The sequence below is a fragment of the Aotus nancymaae genome, unplaced genomic scaffold (genome assembly GCF_030222135.1).
Source record: "Aotus nancymaae isolate 86718 unplaced genomic scaffold, 86718_ANA_hifiasm-v0.15.2.pri h1tg000108l, whole genome shotgun sequence".
NCBI classification, from domain to species: domain Eukaryota; kingdom Metazoa; phylum Chordata; class Mammalia; order Primates; family Aotidae; genus Aotus; species Aotus nancymaae.
Genome location: NW_026988523.1, coordinates 5674821 through 5700858, shown reverse-complemented (window position 1 = coordinate 5700858; position 26038 = coordinate 5674821). Strand labels below are relative to the sequence as shown.

At 40.0% G+C, this 26038-nt stretch overlaps 1 long non-coding RNA gene across 1 annotated transcript in view; it reads right to left on the bottom strand.

Moving 5' to 3' along the window:
- Positions 1 to 26038, bottom strand: part of LOC135272303 (uncharacterized) — a 65167-nt gene that overhangs the window by 5898 nt on the left and 33231 nt on the right. Inside the window, exon 2 of the long non-coding RNA XR_010340417.1 lies at positions 15335 to 15469. This is a non-coding gene — a long non-coding RNA (uncharacterized LOC135272303). The remainder of the gene's footprint in view (positions 1 to 15334; positions 15470 to 26038) is intronic.

Sequence of the window (26038 nt, the reverse complement as noted above, 5' to 3'; positions counted from 1 at the left end):
AAGAAGTTAATCATTTATGTATTTAGATGAATGCACACTTACACATAGACATATAGCTGAGAAGTTAAATATGCTTGGGAAAACTTTGTTATTTTGATTTGGTCTGGTGATAATTTCCAGGCCTTCTCCCTGTAACTGGTTACAAAAATAAAAACTCTCTTCCTCCCCAGTTCATCTGCATCTTGTTCTTGGGCCACTGAGAAATAGCAGCCCAACCCTCAGTCTTATCTGGGAACAATACCACCCCCAGGGAATGCTCTAAGTAAGCCAGCTCTAAATGTTCTAAATGAAAGCCATCAAACTTTTATTACCTATATAATAAGATCCAAAGCTGAATAGCTGGACTTTCAATGCTCTCTATAATCTGTCCTCCACAGATACATGCATTTCATTCGTATCACCACATCTTTTCAACACTAGCCCTCCTGTCTGTGAGTCCTTAATTTCCCTTCACATTCCTACACCCATGCCCTGCTCACATCACCACCTCCTTTACATAGAATAGACTCCTCCCTCTTCACAGCTCTTTCCTGATGAACTTGTTCCTCAGCTGCCGTGGGTTTCCTTGTGGCCTATGTATGTTTACAAGGCTTCAAAAACTGAGCTACTTTCACTCTGTGACCTCTGCCAATTAACAGAAATCTTTTGCCTCGAGCCATATTTTTACTACCTACACTGCTCTTCCTTTTTAACCACGCCAATACTCTGCAAATTCACTATCTTTTCAAGTCCTATGGTTTCAGCCTCTGCATCACCTGAGAACTCCTTAGAGATGCAGATTCTCAGGCTCCACTCAGACTGCTGAATCAGAGAGTCTGTGGGTGGGAACAAGAAACGTGTGCTTTAACAAGCCCTGGGGATACCCATGATGCTAACGTTTAAGATGTCTGGTTTACATGATCTTTGCTATTGCATTTTCACTTAAGTATTGCTAGAATACAGATTCTAGAGACAGATGACATAGATCCGAATCCCAGCCCTGCCCCTTAAAGACGCTTTATGACCTTGTACATATTACTCAGCCTCTTCACACCTCAGTTGCCTCATTTGTTACAGGGAGATGGCATCCTAGTTGCTAGGCCCCCTGCCTGCTCTGTCTTCCCTCTCCTCCCTGTCTTCATAGAGTTAGAGGAGTTAGAGTCCTCACATTTCTGTATATACTCCAACAGTTCTCCTGCTCTTTCAGAAAGCAATTAAACTCCCAGCTGTGGCATCCAAGGCCTCTTAGGACTATGCGGCACATTCCTTCCCATTCATTTCTCCCCTTGCTGCTGTTATACCAGCAGAACTAAATACCTTGCAGCTAACTGCCCAAAGGAGCCACGTTATTTCAAATTGTCACTTTCCAGGTCTGTTGCTTATTCTGGATCACTCTTCTACCACCCTGAACAAACACCAGCAGTCCCTTCAGGACCCACCTCTTCATTAAAGCCCCCGCAACACCCTCTCTTCTCTTCCCTGTCTTCTGCAGAAATGATCAGTTCTTCCACTGAATTATCATCCTATCTGACAAATAAACCAGTTATGAGGCTGAAGCTCCTTGAGGGTGAGGGGCATTTTCTCGGGCCTCTGACAGGAAGCGCAGTACCTGACACACAGAAGCATGCACTCACTGAGCTTTTCCTCGCTGAAGAAGAGGTGAGAAACATGGGGAGCGAGATGCAGGTGGACTTGTCTGAATCTTCCACTAGACTATAATCTTTGAGAGTGGCAACACTGTCCCATGCAGCGGTCCCAGACCTTTCTGCTAGATTCTCATAAGGAGTGCACAACCTAGATCTCTCACACGCACAGGTCATGGTAGGGTTCACGCTCCTACGAGAATCTAATCAGGTAATACTCACCACTGCTCACCTTCTACTGAGAGGCCTGGTTCCTAAAAGGCTACAGACTGGTGCGGGCCATGGCCGGGCCTTGGGGACCCCTGGTGTAACATGTTTTATCACTGTGTTTCCAATGCTACCTCCGTGCCTGTCGTGCAATAAATGCCCACATACTGATTGAAAAAATGAATGAAAACATGGAAATCTAACAATCAGCACCAAAATGGAGTCACTTCTTCATAAGAAGGTAGGAAATAGACTTGGATGAGGAATATTATTTACTCTGACATCAAGCACTGCCTATAAATGATCTCGTGTATCCTCCCAATTTGTTAAAGTTGGAATTTATGGTGCTTGTATAAGAGAGGAGAAAACTGAGACTCAAAACAGTGGAAACAATTCACCCAAGGCCAAACTAGAGTCAGAGGTCAGATTTGAAGTCAGGTCGGTCTGAGGTCAAAAATCCTGTTAAATGGCTTGGAACTGTTTTCTCTAAGAAACTTATTACTTCAATAATAGAAATAAGGGACAATGCCAGTAACTGGATGCCAGAGAGAAAAATGTGACAGTGACAAAAAAAAAAAAAGGAAGAAAGGCAGGGGAATATTTGGGTGATTGCAGGAAATCAATAACCTAAGAGAAACAAAGCAATGAATGGGGAAAGTCAAACAGGGAATAAAAAATAAGGAAAAGGAGCCCAGGGAGGACAGACAATGACAGAAACTGAGCTCAAGGAGGCTATTAAAGGCAGGAAATGCTCAACAGTTTTGGAAACAATGTGAACACTATCAAGAGCAAACCCACAGGGCCTTTCTGCAACTTCAGCACCTCCAGCTGCGAAGCAAGTTACAGTAAAATCCAGAAGTAGGGCAGAAGAGCAGCTCTGCGTGGGAGTTCAAAGCCACATCAGCTCCAGGCCAGGGGGATTGCCCTGGGTAGGGACAGCCAGGGACCTGTGCAGGGTGTGAGTATTTCATCAGAAGCGAGCAGGGACACACTTCTGGGCACAGACAGCTGGAGCACACTGTCTTCGTTTCAGGGGGCTGGGGGAGCTCTCCAGAATGAGGAAAAATATATAGCGGAGATGAGAGTACAGGCAACAGCTTTATGATTCTAGGGCTTCAAATATGACTTAAGTTTTGAAGAGCGGGAAGGATGCAGATGAGTGGAGTGGGGAGAAAAGGGTCTTTTGGATGGAAAAACACCAGGAGCAAAGGCTGTAGGGTGGGAATTGTCGCTTAGTGGGTGGGGAGCATGTGTGCACATGTGCAAGGGGTGAGGAGAATTGACAGGGGCATCTGTAATACATTTGTCTTGGGAAATGAAAGGAGACAGGACTGAATATATACTTAAAAAAATTCCTAGCCTAATTTGGACTGAAGTTTTACATGGAGTATATCTTTCAGATCACAGCATTAGTTTTAACACGTAAGCCCCTCATAAAATGGGACCAGTTTACATGGCTTGATCAAGGAAGTTTGAAAATAAGAATACATGTTCTGTTGTTAAATGTTAAGTAAGTTAAAGAATAATGTTCACTATTAGGGAATTTCAGGGAAATATAAGACCTCCCTTGCTCCCTCTTTCCCTCTCTCCCTCTATACCTCCCTCCCTCCTTCCCTCCTTCTCTCCTTCCCTTCCTTTCTTCTTTCCTTCCTCTCTTCTCTTACCCTTCCTTCCTCCCTCCCTCTTCTCTCTTCCTTTCCTTCCTTCTTTCTTTCCTCCATTACTATGTACTAAATGCCAACTGAATGCCAAGCACGTAGTAAGTGAACACGACTGGTATGATCATTACCTAAATGCAGCTTCTCCAGTAAGAGGTGAGAGGGTGGGAGCTGCGGGAGTTGGTGGCGGTGCAAGGCTGCTCTATCCCATTCAATAACCTCATTTGGCTTTTTTTGGTCCAAGTAAGAAGAAGCTCAGTAGTTTGTACTCAGCTTTCATTTCTATTTCCTGAGTTTATTAAATAACTTTCCATAAAAATAGCTATGCTTAACAAGAACTAAAATGATGCAAGCAGTTTGTAGATTAGTAAACGTAGTGGCAAAACATGTGGGAAAGGTTCAGCCTCTGTAATAATTACAAGAAAAACAGTTGAAAGCAAGTATTGCATATTGACTGAATTAAACAAATAAATGTACTTAACATGATTATATATCAAATAATGAATTAGTTCAACCACTTTGGAGAGCCATCTAGGATCATTATACCCTATGATTTAGTCCTCTCATTTTGACCATATATTTTAAGAACAAACAAATAAAAGGTGAATAATCAGAAATAACACTGTTTGTGGTTGTTTCAAAACTTGAACAAGCTTCAGAGACCCAGCAATTTCCATGACTTCCTTGGTATTCCCTAGAACTTCTGGCCAATATCCAATCTTCACTTTCATCTTCCCTAACCCAGCTTCCAGACAGAGGACAAAGTTTCTCATGAAAGTATCCAGTAAAACTCAATATACTCATTACATAGTTATTTTAAAAGTCAATAAAAATAGGAAGTGGCTATCTACATGTCAAAAATCTTCTTTCTTTATAAGCGAATTCATTACAGGTTGGCTCATTTAAATGACAAATCTCCTCTAGCATTTACAAGTCTGATTTTTAGCGTAATTATTTGACAGAGAGACTGGGAACAGAAAAGGGTCTAGAGAACTACCTGATAAAATGTCATCAGATATAAAAACCAAACTCCACTTAACTGGTTAAAAAAATAAAAAGGAAGTTGAACTTCAGTGTCACATGCAACACAGGGGTCCCTCGACCTATGATAACACGAACAGCTGGAAAGAGTTACCAAGGCGTAGGCACATGGGGACGTGAGGAATGTCCTGGGCCTGCATTTTCCCCAGGTCATGCTGTAGACAATACTTCTGGAAATGGTAGCAGTGTCCTTTGCTTCCCAAAGGGTTCTGAAGCCAAACTAATTTGAGGAAAACTTGGAAAAGCAAAGCAAAAAAGTTTGCTTCTCATAGGATTTGGGGTTCTGTGTCTTCCCAAGAGGGGAATCTGCATTGAAGCAGTTCCCAAATTTGTTAAAGGAATCCTGTTTGCCAGAAGCATCTGGAGGGTTGATGTCAGGTAGAAGCCACTTAAGAGAACCCTGGGATTTGTATTTAATTAACTTTGTAAGAAAAACATTCTGTAAAAGTTTAAACAAATACTAATTATGCCTGTAATCCTAGCACTTTGGGAGGCCGAGGCAGGCGGATCGCCTGAACTCAGGAGTTCGGGACCAGCCTGGCCAACAGGGTGAAATCCTGTCTCTACTAAAGTACAAAAAAAGAAATTATCTGGGCATGTTGGTGGGTGCCTGTAGTCACAGCTTCTCCTTGGGAGGCTTAGGATCCCTGGAGCCTAAACTTGGAACTAAAGCACAAGAATCGCTTGAGCCCAGAAGGCAGAGGTTGTAGTGAGCGGAAAACGCACCATTGCACTCCAGCCTGGGTGACAGAGGAAGGCTCCGTCTTAGATGATGGGGGATGGATGCAGCAAACCACCATGGCACCTGTATACCTATGGAACAAACCTGCACAATCTGCACATGTACCCCAGAACTTAAAGTATAATAAAAAATAATTTTTTTAAAGAGCTAACTACATTGATTGTGTTTTGTCCTCTGATCTTTAATATTTTACGTAATTGTAGTCATTGTATACATATTATTTCATACTTGTTAACTTGACACAGTATTCCATTATTCTTTATTATTTCCAAGTGTTGACGGTTAACATTGCTATCATTTAAAATACTACATATTTACAATTTTGAAATAGCATAGAGTACACAACTATTCTCAATTCAACAGATGTTTATTATTAACTGTTTTGAATCTGAGGTTCTCAACACCTTTCCTGCCCCAAAACATCATGGGGTAAAATACACCCTCATCACCAATATTGGCTCACTCTGGCAATTGTTTCAGAATCTTCCACATTAGAGGAGGGCTGGGGTGGGGGTTGTAACTGCTAAAGGGACTCATAACCACACATGATTCTCATTGCCCCTCTCCACTACTGTCCTACTTGAGAATCTCTGTCTCAAACATTATGAATCAGACACAGTCTGATACTTTATACACAACATAACTTTCATTTCTCTTACATTTCTTCCTTAAGAAGTTCACAAAAAGTCAGATATAGATACATAGACACACATATGCATGGGCACACACACACACACACAAACAACACTATAACATAAGGCTGTGTGTGATGTAAGATGATGTCATATTAAAATAAATAAATAAAAGTTGTAAGATACTCCACAGAGAAGAAAAAAAAAGTTCTACTTGGAACTTTTGGAATGAGTTTTAAGGAAGACATAGTCTTTTCCTCCGTTTTTTCCCTCATCCCACAAATTCAGGTCATCAGCAAGTCCTTCAAAATCTAACAATAGTGAACACTTACTGAGTGCTTACTCCATGCCTTGGACTCTTTAAGGTGCTTTATAAGTATTAGCTTTAGTCTTCACCATATCCCTATAAGAGGTATCATCTACCTGATCTTACAGACAGACAAACTGAGTCATCATGAAGTTAAGTAAGTTGCTAAAGATCCCACAACTAGCATTAGAGCTTGGAAGAGCTCACAGAGTCTAAGTCCAGAACCTGTATCTCATGCCTATGCCACTGACTCCCCTCAGTTACATCCCCCTACTTTTCTTCAAACCCACTCCCTCCACTCCTGATGAAGACACCGTCTTCTTCTGCTTGGACTTGTGCAATGGCTTCCTAAATGCCCTTCTTACTTCCCAGTCTTCTCCCTTTGTTAATCCATTCTCCCTGGGTCATCCTGGGTGATCTTTCTATAATATACGCCGCTTGTTGTTTAAACCCCTTCAGTATCTCCTATCTCACCTGGAGTAAAACCCAAGCTTTCTACCAAGATCCAATGAACAAAAAATCCTGCATCACCTGACCTCTACCCAGCTCCACCACCTCACCTCACACTAGGCTCCACACACTTCGGCTTCTTTTTTTTATTCCAGATCTTTCCCTCCACTGGGACTTCACACTTGCTCCTCTCTGCCTGGCATGATATTCCCCAGGCTCCTGCCATGGCAGCCTCCTCAGCTTCACGGACCTCCCTATCTGAAATGTATCCCTCTCTTGTTCGCTCTCACATCATACTCATTTCCTCTGTAGCACTTTTCTTGGAAGTATTTTTAATTGTTCACTTATTAATAAATTGTCTCCACTAAACTATAAGCTCCCTGAAGACAGGGTCTGCCTTATTCGCTCCTGTTTCTTCAGCAGCTAGCACAGTTCCTGGCATACAGTTGTTGCTCAACAAATATTTCTTGAATAATGAATGAAGAGTATATGTGTATAAATAAAAATGCCAAATTGAATTCTCACGTGTCAAAGTGGCTCCTGCCTGCCTCAAGCTGAACATGCTTTAAAAGAACGTAAAAAGCCAGGAAACACATCAGTCTCACTTATGCTTTCTAGACTATGTGGCACAGTGTCATGGAACAAAAACATAAAGTGAATGGTGGAGACCTAGGGCTTCAGAATTTCCCAACTGACTTATTTTACAAGCTATAAAAAAGAATATAAGAAGAAGAGGAGGAGATGGAGCAGGAGGACGAAGGGAAGAGGAAGAAGGAGAGGAGAAGAAGGAGAATGAAAGGGACAGAGAAAAGCAGAAGAAATGCTAATATTTATTCATTAGGTCCTATACTAAATGCTTTTACGTATCAACTCATTTACTTCTTACAACAAGTCCTAGGGTTATCTGTCCCAGCATAATTATCCCCAATATTAGTGGCTGAAACAAAAGGCATTTTTACTACAACTCACAATTACGTCATTGAGGAATCTGAGCAGAGCTGGGATGGACCATTTGTCTGTTTTGCACAGCATTTACTTGGTGGAACTATTATCTGATCTATTCTAAAGAACCCCCTGTAAGAAACATGAAATTTAGTTTCAAGAGATCAAGGTGCTGATCTCTATAAATGGCTGTAGGACCCTGAAGAAGTCACTTCACTTTCCTGTGTCTCTTTCCCTGTAAAAAAAAAAAAAAAGGTTACACTTTCTCCCAAATTTGGGTATCTATGATTCAAAGTTTTAAAAATGCTTTTGTGTTACTATTCACATGTGCTGTGGGATGGGTTCCCCCACTTAAAATAGCTACTTCAATCTAGTTCCAGCAGAAAAGCCTCGTCTGTTCTTGGTTGGAATGCAGCCACCCTGACAGTAGGAAAGGCTGCCTGATTTCCCGTTCGTAGCAGGTACATTCAAAGACACACGGAGGTATCTTTGTCCAGTAGCACCAGAAGTCAATATTCCCAAGAGCATGTGGAATATGTAGACTTTTTATTATCTCAGAGACTATGTCCTATAAAAATGCCCTCTGCTCCTACTTTTTCTCCTTTTTTAAGAGTATAGCTAGAGAATCAAAATAGTTATCACAGAAAAACAACATCAAACTTTCATTTTCCAAGGCAGTTACCACAACAAATGCACATTCTTGCTTTGGGCTTTGAAGAATTCCCTTCATTTCCTCTGTTACTGGCTGTCAGTGGGTTTGGGTATGACACACCTTATCTCTCACTCACAGCCATAGAGGTAAAGGGTATGGAGAGAGAGTAAGCCATGACTCATTTTTGCATCTTTTGGTTTTTGATCAAATGCCAACAGATGGCAAGAGATAAATAAATGAGTCTTCAATAATGGGGTATGTGGAAACCAGTAACATTATGGGTGATTATTCAAGTTTCATTATTAATTTTCTTCTTCCTAAAATTGTAAATAAATGTAGCACAATAGGCAAAGAACACTATCCTAGTACCTTCTGGGAGTCGAAAGAAGTTGGCTTCCCAGCAACACTATTTAACTCTACATGCGATTTACTCACACATGTTCAAGTAAGAGGTAAGGTGATAACAGCTTACCATAAAACCTTGGGGTTTCAGATCATCATGGCAAATGTACATTATTTGTGTAACAAATTATAGAAAGAGCGTCTCTTTTTAGAGGCATTCATTTTCTTTCCTTAAACGCAACAAAAAAGGGAAAATGCTTTCTAAAATGACCAATATCAACATCTTATGCAACCTAAGTAGTATAAAGAGTTGGAAAGAACACGAGATAAACCAGCCCCCTCATTTTACCAAGAAGGCAAACTATGATTCAGAAACAAATGACTTGCCCAAGAAAACAGAGGCAGAGGATAGTCATGCCCAAACTAGGCTTCCTGAGCCTCATCACAGAGCCCTTTTAGCATCCATGATGCTTGTGAAAGAGATGGCCTCGGTATTTATTCCATTATTCCCCTGTACCATGACATTTTGGGTAGAAGTCATGGTTCAGGGGAATAATGGAATAAAATCTATTATCATCTTTTGGATAGAAGATGAAACAGCAGTCCCCCCTTATAAGCATAGTATCTGAAATGCAGCAGGCGCTTACAGATATGTACAGAAAAAAATATATCAAAAATGGATCACTTTGGACAAAAATAATAATAATCTGATCTAACCACCACAGCTAAAAAAAGCCATGGGGATGACAGCAAGTGGTAGCGTGCTCTCTAAGTGTTCCTTGATGTAATTCTCACCTTCTCAACAGTATTTTGAACTCTGTACGAGCTGAAGCTACGCCATTTACATATTTTGCTTCCTTCATACCAGAGTGTCAGGAATGTTGTTACAAATCCCGTATTTTTGCTCCTGAAATCAGGACATATAATGTGAAAAGAAGTTTTTCACTGCTCCTTGGGGTGGTGAGCTGTCGAGTGGATGGAATTTTTGTTGTTTTAACAGCTTTATTGACATGTAATTCACATACCATATGTTCGGTCATTCAAAGTGTAAAGTTCAGTGGCTCACCAACTTGTGCAACCATCATTCCAATAAATTTTAGAACATTTTCGTCACCTCAAAAAGAAACCCCATATCTCATAGCCATGATTTCAACCTCCACCCCACCTTATCTCCCGGCCCTTGGTAGCCACTCATCCACTTTCTGTGTCTATAGATTTGCCTGTTCTGGACTTTTCATATGAATAGAATCACACAATAGGCAGTCCTTTGTGACTAGTTTCTTTCAGTTGGTATATAATATTTCTAAGGCCCATTTGTGTTGAACATGCATCATTACTTCATTTCTTCTTATGGCCAAATAATATTCCATTATATGGATATAGTATCTTTTGTTTATTCATTCATCATTGATGGACATTTGGGTTGCTTGCACTTTTTGGCTGTTAGGAGTAATGCTAACAGAGTTTTTGGAGAACATAACTTTCGTTTCTCTTACATATATATCTAGGAGTGGAATTGCTGAATTATTAGCAGATGGTTTTAATGTAGAAACATTTGAGTTAGTGAAACATTTTTTATGAATTATGAAGGAAATGAGACCCAGTAATTGAAACAAGATCCATCTTATATATATTGATGCCAAGCCTAACGGAGGAATTTATTCATCTTTTTTGAACTGGCTTTAAGCCCAGAGTCAATCCTTGCCTCTTTCTCTACTCAATAAATCCATTGAATGATTCTGAAAATGCATACTTAATATTAGGAACTTCACAGAGCTATAAATATATATATATACACATTTCACCTCAGACCTCCTCAGGCAGAGGAAGACAAAAGAAAGACTGTATTTCTCGTTTTCTTAAAAAGACATCAGCCGTCTGGACAATCTCAACAAAACTTTACATTCTAAAGTTGCAAATAAAATTATTAATAGCAGTCACGTTTACCAAACAGTAGAGATGTGTGTACCATAGACACACTCTATTGAAATTCTATTCAGATTCAATGTGAACTCTATGTTTGTGTCCATTTAATAAAATCTAGAGGCTGGCATTACTGTTTTAAAATTAGAATTGTATAGTTTATATACCCTTGTTTTTGAAATCATCTGCTCATATGTTTGACTTAATTGAGAACTAGTTTGTGATCAGTAGCCCATCCCTCACCCAGTGTGTGGCATTATTTATTTGGCAAAGTATGATCCACTTCATAATGGTCTGCTTTATAACACAGCTTCCAGGAACTCACTGTGGTAAAAACTGGGGACTTTCTGTACCGCTTGTGTTGGACTGTACCTTCTGTGATCTCACCATCAGCTCAGTTGAAGGTGACTCCCCATTGTGTTATCAAGGTAGCACTGGCAAGAATGTGAGGTGGTGACCCTGAGGATGGTGGTTCAGACTCTCACCACCAAAAAGTACCTGCTCGTGACAAGACTGTGCTCTTTATGCCTCTCTGCAGAGAAAAATTCAAGGACTTTGTTAACTGTTATTTACCCAGCTGGTTTAATCCCCCTGGCTATCTTCAACATTTGATAATGCAACTGAAAAATCAGACACTTTGCTTTGGATTCAATGTTCTGAATGTCAGACCTTAATCTGAACACACTGTGTCCTAAGGTCTTAGCTCAACTATCTAATGGCCTTCACACTAATAATAATCCACAGTTCCTTTCCAATTATGAACCTATAAAATATGGCATCAGCCTATTTTATCTATCATGGTCAGGATTATTACATTCAATTCAAAGTCCTGTGACACAGGGAAAGAAGATCACTTTGGAACGCCTAGATCCAAGCCTTGGCTCTGCCATTTGAAAAATGAATGCTTTGGATAAATCACTATCAATCAGAACCACAGTTTACCCTTTTACAAATTGGAGGTGATTATAGTGTGGCAGAGACAATACAGCATGTGTTTACCAAATCCCATTTTCCTTTTCCTGGACAAGAGAAAGACTACATTTCTCAGCCTTCCCTGCAGTGAGCTTGGAGCCAGGAGAACTGGGCTGTGAAGAGGGAGATTTAATTCCTAAAAACATCCCACTGGGAGCTCCAACTCTCTCTCCTTCTGCTATGGTAAGCTCAGAGGCCATGTGTTGAGATGTTTTCTGTGCTTTCTTAGATTGTGTATTATTCCATGTGACATCCATCGATCACAGGCCAACTCATGGCCAAAGCTGTTTATATCTCCCCTGAGATCCAGCTTTCACCAGTACATAAAAATCAAATCACAAACAAAACAATCCTGAGTCCATACTCCTACTGCTCTCTTTACGTAACTCTCACATACTAAGCCACTATTTCTCCTGCCCTAAATCACCCAGGGCTGGGTGCCAGAAAACTAAGGCCCAGAACCTACCTTTAATAGCCCAGAGCGCCCCAACATTATTCTAACTATCCAATCCTAAGTTGCCTCGCCTGCCCTGCCTTGCCTTTCCACTAGAAAACATGAGGAAGCTTCTGGGCCAGGCCTTCCCCTTGTGCCTTCTTCTACCTCCTGGCTGACTCTGTGCTTCCCCAGGTGATCCTGTGTGGTGCCCTGTACTTCCCATTTCTAGAGGGCCTGAGGAACTACGAGCTTTCCTTTCAATGGCATTGACCATTCCATATTGTCACTCAGTCACTTTTATAAATTAAGACACAGACCCAAATCAAGATAATGGTTTCATAAGATGAAGAATCCTTGCTGACCAGCATTGGACTTTGCATGACAGAGTGGTCAACATTTCTTTTGCTAAAACACTGAAATGTTAGCAGTTCTTTGTTTCTGCAGCTTACTTGAACATGTTCTGACCAATAGAAAATCCTAACTTTTTAAGGTTATTTTAATGGTTAAGGAAAACACCAAATGTATGTAAAGTATGTAACAGTTCATAGTGCAATGTAGGAAGTCAAAAAAATGGTAGTTACTATTATGATTATTATTCAACAACAATCTCTAGAAATACTATATGTAAATAAAGCAAATCTGTCTCTCTATTACCCCATCAGGTGGAAAAAGCAAAACAGATTTTTCACCAAATATGGAGGATATGTTTGAGACATTCTGACTTAAAAAAGAATTTCGGTGTTAAAAAAATACACTTTGGCAGTTTGTTCAGAGACAGGGAGTCACCCTTCAGAGAAGCTAAAACGAGGACAAAAGCTTACTCATTGGGAGTGGCACTCTGTCCTAGACATTACAGACAGAAAACAGTAGTGACTTCAGAGGAAGCCCAAAAGATAAGTACAGATGCTCTAACGTATAGTCAGTGTTTTGCTTCCAGTTTCTTCTCACATGGACAATCTATGTAGCCAGGAATCAGCGGGATTTATTAAGAGGTAGTTGATGATGCACAGCAGGTCACTTTGTGCATCTCTTCACAGTTTATAAAGCATCCACAAACATTTTAATAGCCATGTGAAGTGATCAGGGAGGCCATTTGCTGTTAGTACACGGAGAAGTGAGTTTCCTGTGTGCAATGGCAAGTTACCCTCCCTTTCCACTTCCACTTTCCATATGTACTCCTAGAACTTAGAGATTATATTTTTTCCCAAACGTAAAACCAGAAAAAGTTTATAGGCAATGGATGCCACTAGGATCCACACAGATAATTTACAAGCTTGCTGCTCGCAGTGCACCCGTGGGCTGGCAGCATCAGCATCACTTGGAGGTTAGAAATATGGAATCTCAGGCCCCACCCCAGACCTACTAAGTCAGATTCTGAATTTCAACAAGATATCCAAGTACTTCTTGTACACATTAACATTTGAGAAACATTGCTCTAGAAGATCGTCCGTAATTGTGTGGCTGAGATTTGGAGACCTCCAAATTGAATCAGGAAAACAGCACATAGATTCAGGGAAAACAAGACTATAGCACAGTTGCAACTAATAAACCTGAAAACTAAACTCTTTAGTTGATTCTATCTGAAAGTAGAAGCTGTTAATGGAAAGGGAAACAGAGCGCTTAGAATCCAGAAAAGCAAAACCCAAAAAGCTATGTTTTCCTTATTCCTTCTTCACTATTTAGTAAAGGTGACCCTCTGATCTACCAATTTGCATTTTTATTTTTAGAGATCAGAAGTGCATTTGACCATCAAAGTTGAATGTCCCATGTAATCTACTTATAATCCAATTTTATGTGTTTATGTAACTTTCTGATGATAATTTAACTGCCCATCTCATGTAGCTTTTCTAAATGAAGAGACTGACCAATCAGACCCAAACATTTTGTCTATGCTCAAAATCTGATTGTGAGTTTGGTTAGTACAAACAAGTCTACTTGAATAAACTGTGTACATACTAATACAATTTTTTTGACATACGTAGCCACTTCCTAGAAACACTACTGTGTGAGGTTCTGATGGTCACATGGTATCGCTGGATAATAACGACAAACATTTATTTAGTACTTCGTATATTCCAGAAGTACTTTGCCTGTATTACATAATGTAATTCTCATATGCCATATATTATAATCCCCATTTCACAGATGAGGAAACAGAGGCACAAAGTCATGAAGTAACTCGACTAAGTTATAAAGTGACAGAAACAGGATTTTAACCCGGGCAGTTTGGTACCACACCAGAGCCTGCTCTCTTGACCACCATGCTATGTAGCCTTCATCTTGTCTCTCAGTAATTGCTACACATTGGTCTCTTCCTATTTCCCCCACCCATCAATTTTAGATTAAGTTCAAAAACACAAGCAGATCTAGGATGCCAGGAACTAGAACTTTTGATATGACCAAGACATTAAAGTCTCAAGCCTAAGTAGGTGACATTTTCTCCTATGTGGCTGAGGATGTTCCTCTGGGGTTTGCAGGTTAAACCGCAGATACGCTGGATCCTAAGAAGACATTCTGTAGCTTGCACCTCCTCAGACTTGCTTCACTTGGTCTTGAGAATGAAATGATTTATATGCTAAGGCCAAAGGGGACTAGAAAAAAGACAGGAGATGGAGTTCACTTTGCTTGAGGCTTAGGTAAAGAGGAGTTTAACTCAATAACTCTATTGGGTTTATACCAAAAGTTTTATAGACACATGCACACGAATGTTCATTGCAGCACAGTTTACAATAGCAAAGACCTGGAACCAACCCAAATGCCCATCGATGATAGACTGGACAGGAAAAATGTGGCCCATATACACCATGGAATATTATGCAGTCATCAAAAACGATGAGTTTGCGTCCTTTGTAGGGACATGGATGAACCTGGAAACCATCATTCTCAGCAAACTGACACAAGAACACAAAATCAAACACCGCATGTTCTCACTCATAGGAGGGTGTTGAACAAGGAGAACACATGGACACAGGGAGGGGAGCACTATACACTGGGGTCTGTTGGGGGGAGTAGGGGGGACAGCGGAGGGGGTGGGGAATCGAGGAGGGATAGCATGGGGAGAAATGCCAGACATAGGTGAAGGGGAGGAAGGCAGCAAATCACACTGCCACGTATGCACCTATGCAACAACCTTGCATGTTTTTCACATGTACCCCAAAACCTAAAATGCAATAAAAAAAATAAAATAAAAAGAAAAAAAAAGAACTATAGAACATGCTCTGCATTACTTGTATCTCTATATTTCTCTAGGAATCATCACAGGGAGTGGCAGCAGCTGCACAGAACTCAAGGATTTTCAACCCTGGATCTCTGGCCAAATACTAGAGTCATCTACATGACAAACACACAGGAATAACATGTCATTTTCCAGAAAAAAAGCATTATAAACTGTGGAATGAAAATCTTTACCTTCATTCTTCTGAAACAGGCAAGGTGTTTCCCACAACTGTTACCACCCCTCGCCTTAGGTAACTAGGGCTGTCTAGTGAATTGTTCTTGCGACATAGATCAGTCATTTGCAATCTTTTCTCTGCCCCAGCACACCTGTGGAAAAAAAATGTTTCTATAAGTTACAGTGGCTCACCTCAAACAAGATTTGTAAAAGACTACATGTTTCCACTCCTTTCCAGTACAAAATAATAAAGCTGTGTTTTTCAGTGCTTTTAAGACATATTTAACAGTATGCTAAATGTGAATACATGACATAGCCCTAGGGAGAGAAATCAATTTCCATAAAAATGAGAAGCAATGTGAGACTTTGTAGAAATTTAAACTGAACCCGAACACGTAGTGTGCTTCTGCTATGTCCCTTCTGGTTCTTATCAATATCAAAGATACAAAAATGTTATCAAAAAGGCAAAAATTAGTAAGTGCAGTGATTCACTTCATTCTTTTTGTTAGAAAAGTAACATGATTTATTCTATTATGCATTTAAAATATATTTAATTGATTTCCCATTATTTTCAAATAGTTTCTAGCTAGCTAGCTAGCTAGCTGTCATTATCTAGAAGACTTTTAGGACTACCTTCTGAGGGTCAGAAGGAAGTTATTTGCATATTATCACCCAGCAAATGAAAATGCTAGCATCTGGTGTTAATATATAAATGTTGACCATGGCAGTTGATGAGTTCATTTATTGTTAATAGAAATTGTATAAGCCTCTATTAACTTGATATTATTTAAAAGTATATTTAGAATTTCCAAAACAGGTAAAATTCAACAAATCATCCTTTTTTTAAAATTTATTTTTTTATTGTACTTTAGGTTCTGGGGTACAAGTGCAGATCATGCAGAATTGTTGCATAGGTACATACATGGCAATGTGGTTTGCTGCCTCCATCCCCCCGTCACCTATTTTTGGCATTTCTCCCCATGTTATCCCTCTCCAACCTCCCCATCCCCCCGCTGTGCCTCCCCTGCCCTCACAACAGACCCCAGTGTGTGATGCTCCCCTCCCTGTGTCCATGTGATCTCATTGTTCAACACCTGCCTATGAGTGAGAACATGTGGTGTTTGATTTTCTGTTCTTGTGTCAGTTTGCTGAGAATGATGGTTTCCAGATTCATCCATGTCCCTACAAAGGACACGAACTCATCATTTTTTATGGCTGCATAGTATTCCATGGTGTATATGTGCCACATTTTCCTTGTCCAGTCTATCATCGATGGGCATTTGGGTTGGTTCCAGGTCTTCGCTATTGTAAACAGTGCCGCAATGAACATACGTGTGCATGTGTCTTTATAATAGAACGATTTATAATCTTTTGGATATATACCTAGTAATGGGATTGCTGGATCAAATGGAATTTCTATTTCTAGGTCCTTGAGGAATCGCCACACTGTCTTCTACAATGGTTGAACTAATTTACACTCCCACCAACAGTGTAAAAGTGTTCCTATTTCTCCACATCCTCTCCAGCATCTGTTGTCTCCAGATTTTTTGATGATTGCTATTCTAACTGGCATGAGATGGTATCTCAATGTGGTTTTGATTTGCATTTCTCTAATGACCAGTGATGATAAGCATTTTTTCATGTGTTTGTTGGGCTCATATATGTCTTCTTTTGAAAAATGTCTGTCCACATCCTTTGCCCACTTTTGAATGGACATATCTGGTTTTTTCTTGTAAATGTTTTAGTTCTTTGTAGATTCTGGATATTAGCCTTTGTCAAATGGATAGATGGCAAAAATTTTTTCCCATTCTATTGGTTGCTGGTTCACTCTAATGATTGCTTCTTTTGCTGTACAGAAGCTCTGGGTTTAATTAGATCCCATTTGTCTATTTTGGCTTTTGTTGCCATTGCTTTTGGTGTTTTAGTCATGAATTCCTTGCCTATGCCTATGTCCTGAATGGTTTTGCCTAGGTTTTCTTCAAGGGTTTTTATGCTGTTAGGTCTTATGTTTAAGTCTTTAATCCATCTGGAGTTAATTTTAGTGTAAGGTGTCAGGAAGGGGTCCAGTTTCTGTTTGCTGCACATGGCTAGCCAGTTTTCCCAACACCATTTGTTGAACAGGGAATCCTTTCCCCATTGCTTGTTTTTGTCAGGTTTGTCAAAGCTCAGATGGTTGTATATGTGTGGCGTTGCCTCCGAGGCCTCTGTTCTGTTCCATTGGTCTATATCTCTGTTTTCGTACCAGTACCATGATATTTTGATTACTGTAGGCTTGGAGTATAGTTTAAAGTCAGGTAGCATGATGCCTCCAGATTTGTTCTTTTTGCTAACATTGTGTTGGCTATGAAGGCTCTCTTTTGGTTCCATATGATGTTTAAGGTGGTTTTTTCCAGTTCTGTAGAGAGGATCATTGGTAGCTTGACGGGGATAGCACTGAATCTATAAATTACTTTGGGCAGTATGGCCATTTTCACAATATTGATTCTTCTTAACCATGAGCATGGAATGATTTTCCATCTGTTTGTGTCCTCTCCCATTTCCTTGAGCAGTGGTTTGTAGTTCTCCTTGAAGAGGTCCTTTACATCCTTTGTTAGTTGTATTCCTAGGTATTTTATTCTCTTTGTCGCAATTGTGAATGGCAGTTCACTCATGATTTGGCTCTCTGTTAGTCTGTTATTGATGTATAGGAATGCTTGTGATTTCTGCACAGTGATTTTGTATCCTGAGACTTTGCTGAAGTTGCTTATGAGTTTAAGGAGATTTTGGGCTGAGATGATGGGGTCTTATAAATATACAATCATGTCAACTACAAATAGAGACAATTAGACTTCCTCCTTTCCTAACTGAATACCTTTTATTTCTTTTACTTGCCTGATTGCTCCGGTTAGAAATTCCAATACTACGTTGAATAGGAGTGGTGAGAGAGGGCATCCTTGTCTAGTGCCAGATTTCAAAGGGATGCTTCCAGTTTTTGCCCATTTAGTATGATACTGGCTGTGGGTTTGTCATAAATAGCTTTTATTATTTTGAGATACGTTCCATTGATATCTAGTTTACTAAGAGTTTTTAGCACAAAGGGCTGTTGAATTTTGTCAAAGGCCTTCTCTGCATCTATTGAAATAATCATGTGGTTTTTGTCTTTGATTCTGTTTATGTGATGGATTGCATTTATAGACTTGCGTATGTTGAACCAGCCTTGCATACCTGGGATGAATCCTACTTGATTGTGATGGATAAGCTTTTTGATGTGCTGTTGCAATTGGTTTGCCAGTATGTTACTGAAGATTTTTGCATCTATGTTCATCATGGATATTGGCCTGAAGTTTTCTTTTTGTGTTGAGTCTCTGCTGGGTTTTGGTATCAGGATGATGTTTGTCTCATGAAATGATTTGGGAAAGATTTCCTCTTTTTGTATTGTTTGGAATAATTTCAGAAGGGGTGGTACCAATTCCTCTTTGTATGTCTGGTAGAATTCGGCTGTGAACCCATCTGGACCTGGGCTTTTTTTGGTTGGTAGGCTATTAATTGCTGCCTCAACTTCAGCACTTGTTATTGGTCTATTCAGGGTTTCAACTTCTTCCTGGTTTAGGCTTGGGAGAGTGCAAGTGTCCAGGATTTATCCATTTCTTCCAGGTTTACTGGTTTATGTGCATAGAGTTGTTTGTAGTAATCTCTGATGCTAGTTTGTATTTCTGTGGAATCGGTGATGATATCCCCTTTATTGTTTTTTATTGCATCTATTTGATTCTTCTCCCTTTTCTTTTTTATTAATCTGGCTAGTGGTCTATTTTGCTGATCTTTTCAAAAAAGCAGCTCCTGGATTTACTGATTTTTTGAAAGGCTTTTTGTGTCTCTATCTCCTTCAGTTCTGCTCTGATCTTAGTTATTTCTTCTCTTCTGCTAGCTTTTGAGTTTTTTTTTTATCTTGCTCCTCTAGCTCTTTCAATTTTGACGATAGGGTGTCAATTTTAGATCTTACCTCATTTCTCATGTGGGCATTTATTCTTGTAAATTTCCCTCTAGACACTGCTTTAAATGTGTCCCAGAGATTCTGGTATATTGTGTCTTTGTTCTCATTGGTTTCAAAGAACATCTGCCTTCATTTCAATGTTTATCTAGTCAACATTCAGGAGCCAGTTGTTCAGTTTCCGTGAAATTGTGTGGTCTGAGTTAGTTTCCTAATCCTGAGTTCTAATTTGATTGCACTCTGGTCTGAGAGACTGTTTGTTATGATTTCCATTCTTTTGCATTTGCTGAGGAGTGATTTACTTCCATAATGTGGTCAATTTTGGAGTAGGTGCAATGTGGTGCTGAGAATAATGTATATTCTGTGCATTTGGGGTGGAGATTTCTATAGCTATCTATTAGGTCTGCTTGGTCAAGATCTGAGTTCAAGTCCTGGATATCCTGGTTAATTTTCTGTCTCATTGATCTGTCTAATATTGACAGTGGATTGTTAAAGTCTCCCACTAGTATGATGTGGGAGTCTAAGTCTCTTTGTAAGTCATTAAGAACTTGCTTTTTTATCAGAGACTAGGATTGCAACTCCTGCTTTTTTTTTGCTCTCCATTTGCTTGATAAATCTTCCTCCATCCCTTTATTTTTAGCCTATGTGTGTCCTTGCATGTGAGATGGGTTTCCTGAATACAGCACACCAGTGGGTTTTGACTTTTTATCCATTTTGCCAGTCTGTGTCTTTTGATTAGGGCATTTAGCCCATTTACATTTAAGGTTAATATTGTTATGTGTGAATTTGATCCTGCCATTTTGATGCTAGCTGGATGTTTTGCCCATTAGTTGACACATTTTCTTCATTGTGTCAATGGTCTTTACCATTTGGTACGTTGTTGGAGTGGCTGGTACTGGTTGTTCCTTTCCTTGTTTAGTGCTTCTTTCAGGAGCTCTTGTAAGGCAGGCCTGGTTGTGGTGAAATCTCTCAGCAATTACTTGTCCATGAAGGATTTTATTCCTCCTTCACTTATGAAGCTTAGTTTGGCTGGATATGAAATTCTAGGTTGAAAGTTCTTTTCTTTAAGGATACTGAATATTGGCCCCCACTGTCTTCTGGCTTGTAGAGTTTCTGCCGAGAGATCCACTGTGAGTCTGATGAGCTCCCCTTTGTGGGTAACCCAGCCTTTCTCTCTGGCTGCTCTTAGCATTTTTTCCTTCATTTCGACCCTGGTGAATCTGATGATTATGTGCCTTGGGGTTGCTATTCTTGAGGAATATCTTTGTGGTGTTCTTTGTATTTCCTGTACTTGAATGTTGGCCTGCCTTGCTAGGTTGGGGAAGTTCTCCTGGATAATATCCTGAAGAGTGTTTTCCAGCTTGGATTCATTCTCTCCGTCACATTCAGGTATACCTATCAAATGTAGATTAGGTCTTTTCACATAGTCCCGTATTTCTTGGAGGCTTTGTTCATCTCTTTTCACTCTTTTTTCTCTACTCTTGCCTTCTTGTTTTATTTCATTGAGTTGATCTTCAATCTCTGATATCCTTTCTTCTGCTTGGTCGATTTGTCTATTGAAACTTGTGTATGCTTCGTGAAGTTCTCGTGCTGTGTTTTTCAGCTCCATCCCGTCATTTATTTTCTTTTCTAAGCTGTTTATTCTAGTTAGCATTTCATCTAACCTTTTTTCAAGGTTCTTAGTTTCTTTGCATTGGGTTAGCACATGTTCTTTTAGCTCTGAGAAGGTTGTTATTACCCACCTTCTGAAGCCTGTTTCTGTCAGTTCATCAGATTCATTCTCCATCCAGCTTTGTTCCCTAGCTATTGAGGAATTGTGATCCCTTGGAGGAGGAGAGGTGTTCTGGTTTTTGGTGTTTTCATCCTTTTTGCGCTGGTTTCTTCCCATCTCTGTGGCTTTATCTATCTGTGGTCTTTGTAGTTGGCGACTTTCGGATGGGGTCTCTGAGTGGATGTGCTTTTGTTGATGTTGACACTATTTCTTTCTGTTTCTTAATTTTCCTTCTAACAGTCAGGCCCCTCTGTTGTAGGACTGCTGAGGTCCACTCCAGACCCTGCTTGCCTGGGGATCACCTGTGGTGGCTGCAGAACAGTAAGGGTTGCTGCCAGTTTCTTCTTCTGTTATCTTTGTCCCAGAAGAGTACCCGCCAGATGTCAGCCTGAGATCTCCTTTATGAGGTGTCTCTTTGGGTATATGGGGGTCAGGGAGCTGCTTGAAGAGATAGTCTGTCCCTTATAGGAGCTCAAGTGCTGTGCTGGGAGCTCCATTGTTCCGTTCAGTGCTGCTGGGCAGGTATGTTTAAGTCTGCTGCAGTGGAACTCATAACTGCCCTTTTTTCCCAGGTGCTCTGTCCTGGGAAGGTGGGGCTTTATTTATAAGTTCGTGATGTGCTGCTGCCTTTTTTCAGAGATGCCCTGCCCCACACAGAGATAGTCTAGTCACAATCTGCCAGCAGAGGCATTGCTGAGCTGCCTCAGGCTCTGCCCAGCTGCTGTGTGAACTTCCTTGGTAGTGGCAGATGCCCTTCCCCTCAGGGAGCTGAACTGTCCTGGGTCCAGTTGCACTTGCTGCAAAACTCTCAATCCAGAGCATTTCAGATTGCTTGTTTTATGGGGGTGGTACCCGCTGAGCCAGATCACCTGGCTCCCTGTCTCAGCCCCCTCCCTTTCAGTTGAATGGGCAGCTGTCTCCCGGGCATTCCAGGTGCCAGTTGAAATGGCCACCCAGATTTGTGTGAGTTTCTGAGTGCCAACCCCTGGCACCAGCTGAAGCAGCCATGCTGGAAACTCATGGTGCTTTTCGGCACAGGAATCTCCTGGCCTGTGGGTAGTGAAAACTTGTTTGGACATGTAGTGAACACTCACCCTCTGCATTGTTCTTTCTGGGAACCGCACTCCCGAGCTGTTCCTATTCAGCCATCTTGGATCCTGGGCTGAGCTGATACTTTCTAAATCTATATCACTATCCTTAACTCAAACCACCCTATAAGCTGGTACCATGGTTTCATTTTACTGATAGATCCTCTAAGATTTCATTCATTCATCCACCATTCCAATGTGTATAGCACTCCTTACACATACTTACTAAATATTAAATATTGTGAAGTTTTATCATCTCAAACACAAAGATTTCCAACCAAAGTCAGCTGCTGTCCCACATTTCATCCTTCCCTCTATAATTTCTCTTTCTACAAACTGTATCCCCAACTTTCTGCCACTGTATTTAAAATGCCATGACTCTTCTCTTTCTATTATCATCATATGCAATCAGTTTCTGTTAATTTTTCCTCCCATGGCTCAAAAACTAACTCCTTTTTTCACATAGCTGCCATGCTGGTCTAAAGCCTCATCATCTGCCACCTGTTTAATTAACGGCCATCATCTTCTATTGGCCTCACTGATTTCTATCTGTTTCTCACTTCAAATCATCTTTTGCCCTGTGCTGAATTACTCTTCCTGCAGCATGGCTCTGAAAATGTCATTCCTCTGTTCAAGAATTCTGAATGCTTCCTTCTGCTTATGGAAACAAGCCTTCAATTCTCCAATCCCTCAGTAGAGATTGCTCATAAGCTGTATTCTCCCTAAGCTAACTCATATTTCACTGTTCCACTTCAGAAACACATTTAATATTGTTTCTGCACTGTCCTCTGCACAAGCCTCCATGCCTTTGCTCATCCAACTTTGATTATACCCCTCACTTCTCTCTGTTAGTCCAAACTCTGTTAAACTAACTCTTCAGTGCACAGCTCAAGTCTTTCCAGGAAGCTGGCCCCCGCTAAAACCACTGTTTAGTTTTCTTAGAATAGAGTAGGCTTCAGTAGAGCACCCTCAGGGACTCTGAGCCTCAAAAATATTAAATTCTATTCAACAAAAATTTATTGAACACTCATTATGCACTATGCCCCAGACTAGGAACTGAAGACAAGAAAAATAAATATATGTGATCTCTCTTTTCAAGAAACTCTTGCCTATTGGAGGGTGCAAAATATATAAACATATAATGACATTAAAAACTGTCAAGTTCTAAGATGGAGATAAACACAATGCTGTGAGAATGAAAAGAATGGGCATTTAGTCGATTCCTAGTCGAGACATCATGCGATGAGAATGTTAAAGATGAGTAAGAGCTACCAAGACAAAGGTAGGAAAGACATTTGAGACAAAGAGAACAAAATAAATGAATGCAGAAACACAAACAGTGGGAAGGGGGTGAGGAGCTAGAAACCTGGTAGCATTAGAGTATAACGCTGTAAAACAAGAACTGGTAAGAGATGAGATGGGACGTGACTGAAGAGACTAAGCCAGGATTTGGGGTGTTGTGAACTATATTAAGAACTTTGTATTCTAATCTGTAAATGATGAGGAACCATTAAAATGTTTAAGCAAGGAGGTTAAATGATTGGGTTTTGCTTTTAGAAAAAGTATGCTCTGTACATTGTAGAGACCAGATTTAAGGGAAGCAAGTTAGGAGAAAGGAAACTACCGATTCCAATGTTCCAAGCAGAGGACAAGGACCTATGTAAGGACATCTTTATCAGGGACGGGGCTGAAAACACAGACTTGAAAAAAATAGTTATGAGCTAAAACCATTAGACCCTGCTGATTGCCTAGGTGTGGAAGGTCCAGGAAAATGAGAAGTCTTACATAACTCTTTCCTCTCTGGTTTGGGCAACAAGATGGTGATGCCAGTAATCAAGCTAGAAATAAAGGAACCATTATAGGTTGTTCAGGGATTGCTGGTGAGAACTGGAGGTGGTGAACAGAGGATAACAACGAAGACGGTTCCAGATATGTTGAGTTTGAGATTCCTATGGGACACACCAAGCTGAAGATCACATGTGAGTTCTAGGGTAAAGATTAAGTTTGACATTAATCGTTAATCCACTGATAAATGAAACAATGATACGGATGAAATTCCCCAAGCAAAGTATGTAAAGAAACACAGACTTTGGAGTAATAATAGGAACCTATCATATACCAGTAGTTACTGGACACACAGAGGAGGAAGAGCCCCAAAAGACAGAAAGAAATGACTCAGAGAAGCAGGAGGAATGCCAGGACAGATTGGAGTCAAGAAAGTAAACCATAGGGTTTTAAGATAGGGCGTAACATAAGGACTGAGAAAGCATCATTGGGTTCTGCAATACAAAGTTCACTGGTGACCTTTAGAAGCGAGTCTGGGCTCCGAACTGTGATATGTTGAAGTGTAAGTGAATTACAGTCGTGAAGAATAACTTAGCTGAAAACGAAAGGAGAAAAATTAGGGCACAGCTAGACGGGATGCAAGGCCGAGAAACAGCTGACTGAGGCTAAAGAAATAAAGACTGCAGAGGCACACAGTAAACGAGGGTCTTTATTTAATTACAAATATACGGTTCAATCTCAAAAATCTCTTTCAAACCCAAGATCAGAAGGGAAATAAAGTTTCATGAATTGCCTTTGGTAGAGTTCTAACCACTTCACGTACAGGAACATTATGACCTTTCTATTTTCGTTGTGACCCAGAAGCACACAGAGCTGGCTCCTCTCTTCCTTTCGTCAAGTGTCTCCTGAGATCTTTGAATAACTCAGTTTTGGGGTGTGATCGTTTTGCTTTCAGGGAAGCTGAATATCATTTTTGTGAGGAGTCATTCCACCACCATGTGGCTACTCTTGAGAATAGCATTTTTCTCAATTTCTTCCTAGCGCTAGCTACTGGGTGGAGTTCCCAGACAAGGAGAATTCTACAGCTCAAAGAGCTTTAGAAACCCTCTATTTTGCGGATAAAGAGAGCAAAGATGATTTGCCTAATTTTTCAAAATTTCCTTTCATTTTAATTTGTTAGGGATATTTTATACATTATGAGTGAGTATATATATATATATAAAAAGCAGACCACAAAAAACACATACAAAATCTTTCCACGTTCATTCAAACCCAAGGATAGCATCCTTGTCAGACTGTCTTAAGTAAAAAATATTGATGAAATGCAGCAACACACAGAGATCATTGTTTCTAAACTAATCTTTAGCAATGACATCTGCCTTGAGGCTAACATGATGTTTTGTTTAAATTTAAGCCATTTCCAAACAAGGTTTTAATTCTGCAAGTTCAAAGAGAATGGTGAAATCAAAAACACAACTACAAAGGATCCATCCTAAGGTGATCATTGGAATGTGTTTATTATCTTAAGATATAAAACCCAGTTCTATAATATCTTTTTGTCATTTTGCTTTTCTCTATCATTTTTTTCAGATAATAAAAATAACATATCATTAAAGAAAATGTAAAGGTTTCGATGGGAAAAGGCATAAAAGTCACTAAAACATTTCATAACCCAACTGTATTTTTAAAAATTTTTTGGCATTTTTAATCCCTTATAAATGCTTTAAGTTAAAGAAATCAAGCTCATTATTTGATTTATCCCGCTGAATTAGCTAAGAATTAAAAAATGATTTCTTATATTTACAGAAGTTGTTTCACTTTTCATATTAAGCTCACTTACTCAAAAGAGTCACTAACTCTTAAGACTTGACATAAACGTAAGACTGTTAAAAGACAGCAAAGTTGACAAGGTTTGGGCCACCTTTCTGAAAGGTGGTATTTTCAGCCACACTGTTCATATGTTCATGAACACTGTCCTTAATTATTTCTAAAAATCTTTAAGGCACTGGCTGCTCCCTGCAACTTCAATCTGCTGGCCCAAAGATGTTTCTGGTGAATGGGAGTGCTCTACATCAGTAAAACTAGAATAACCTAAGCTTTGAAATGTTTC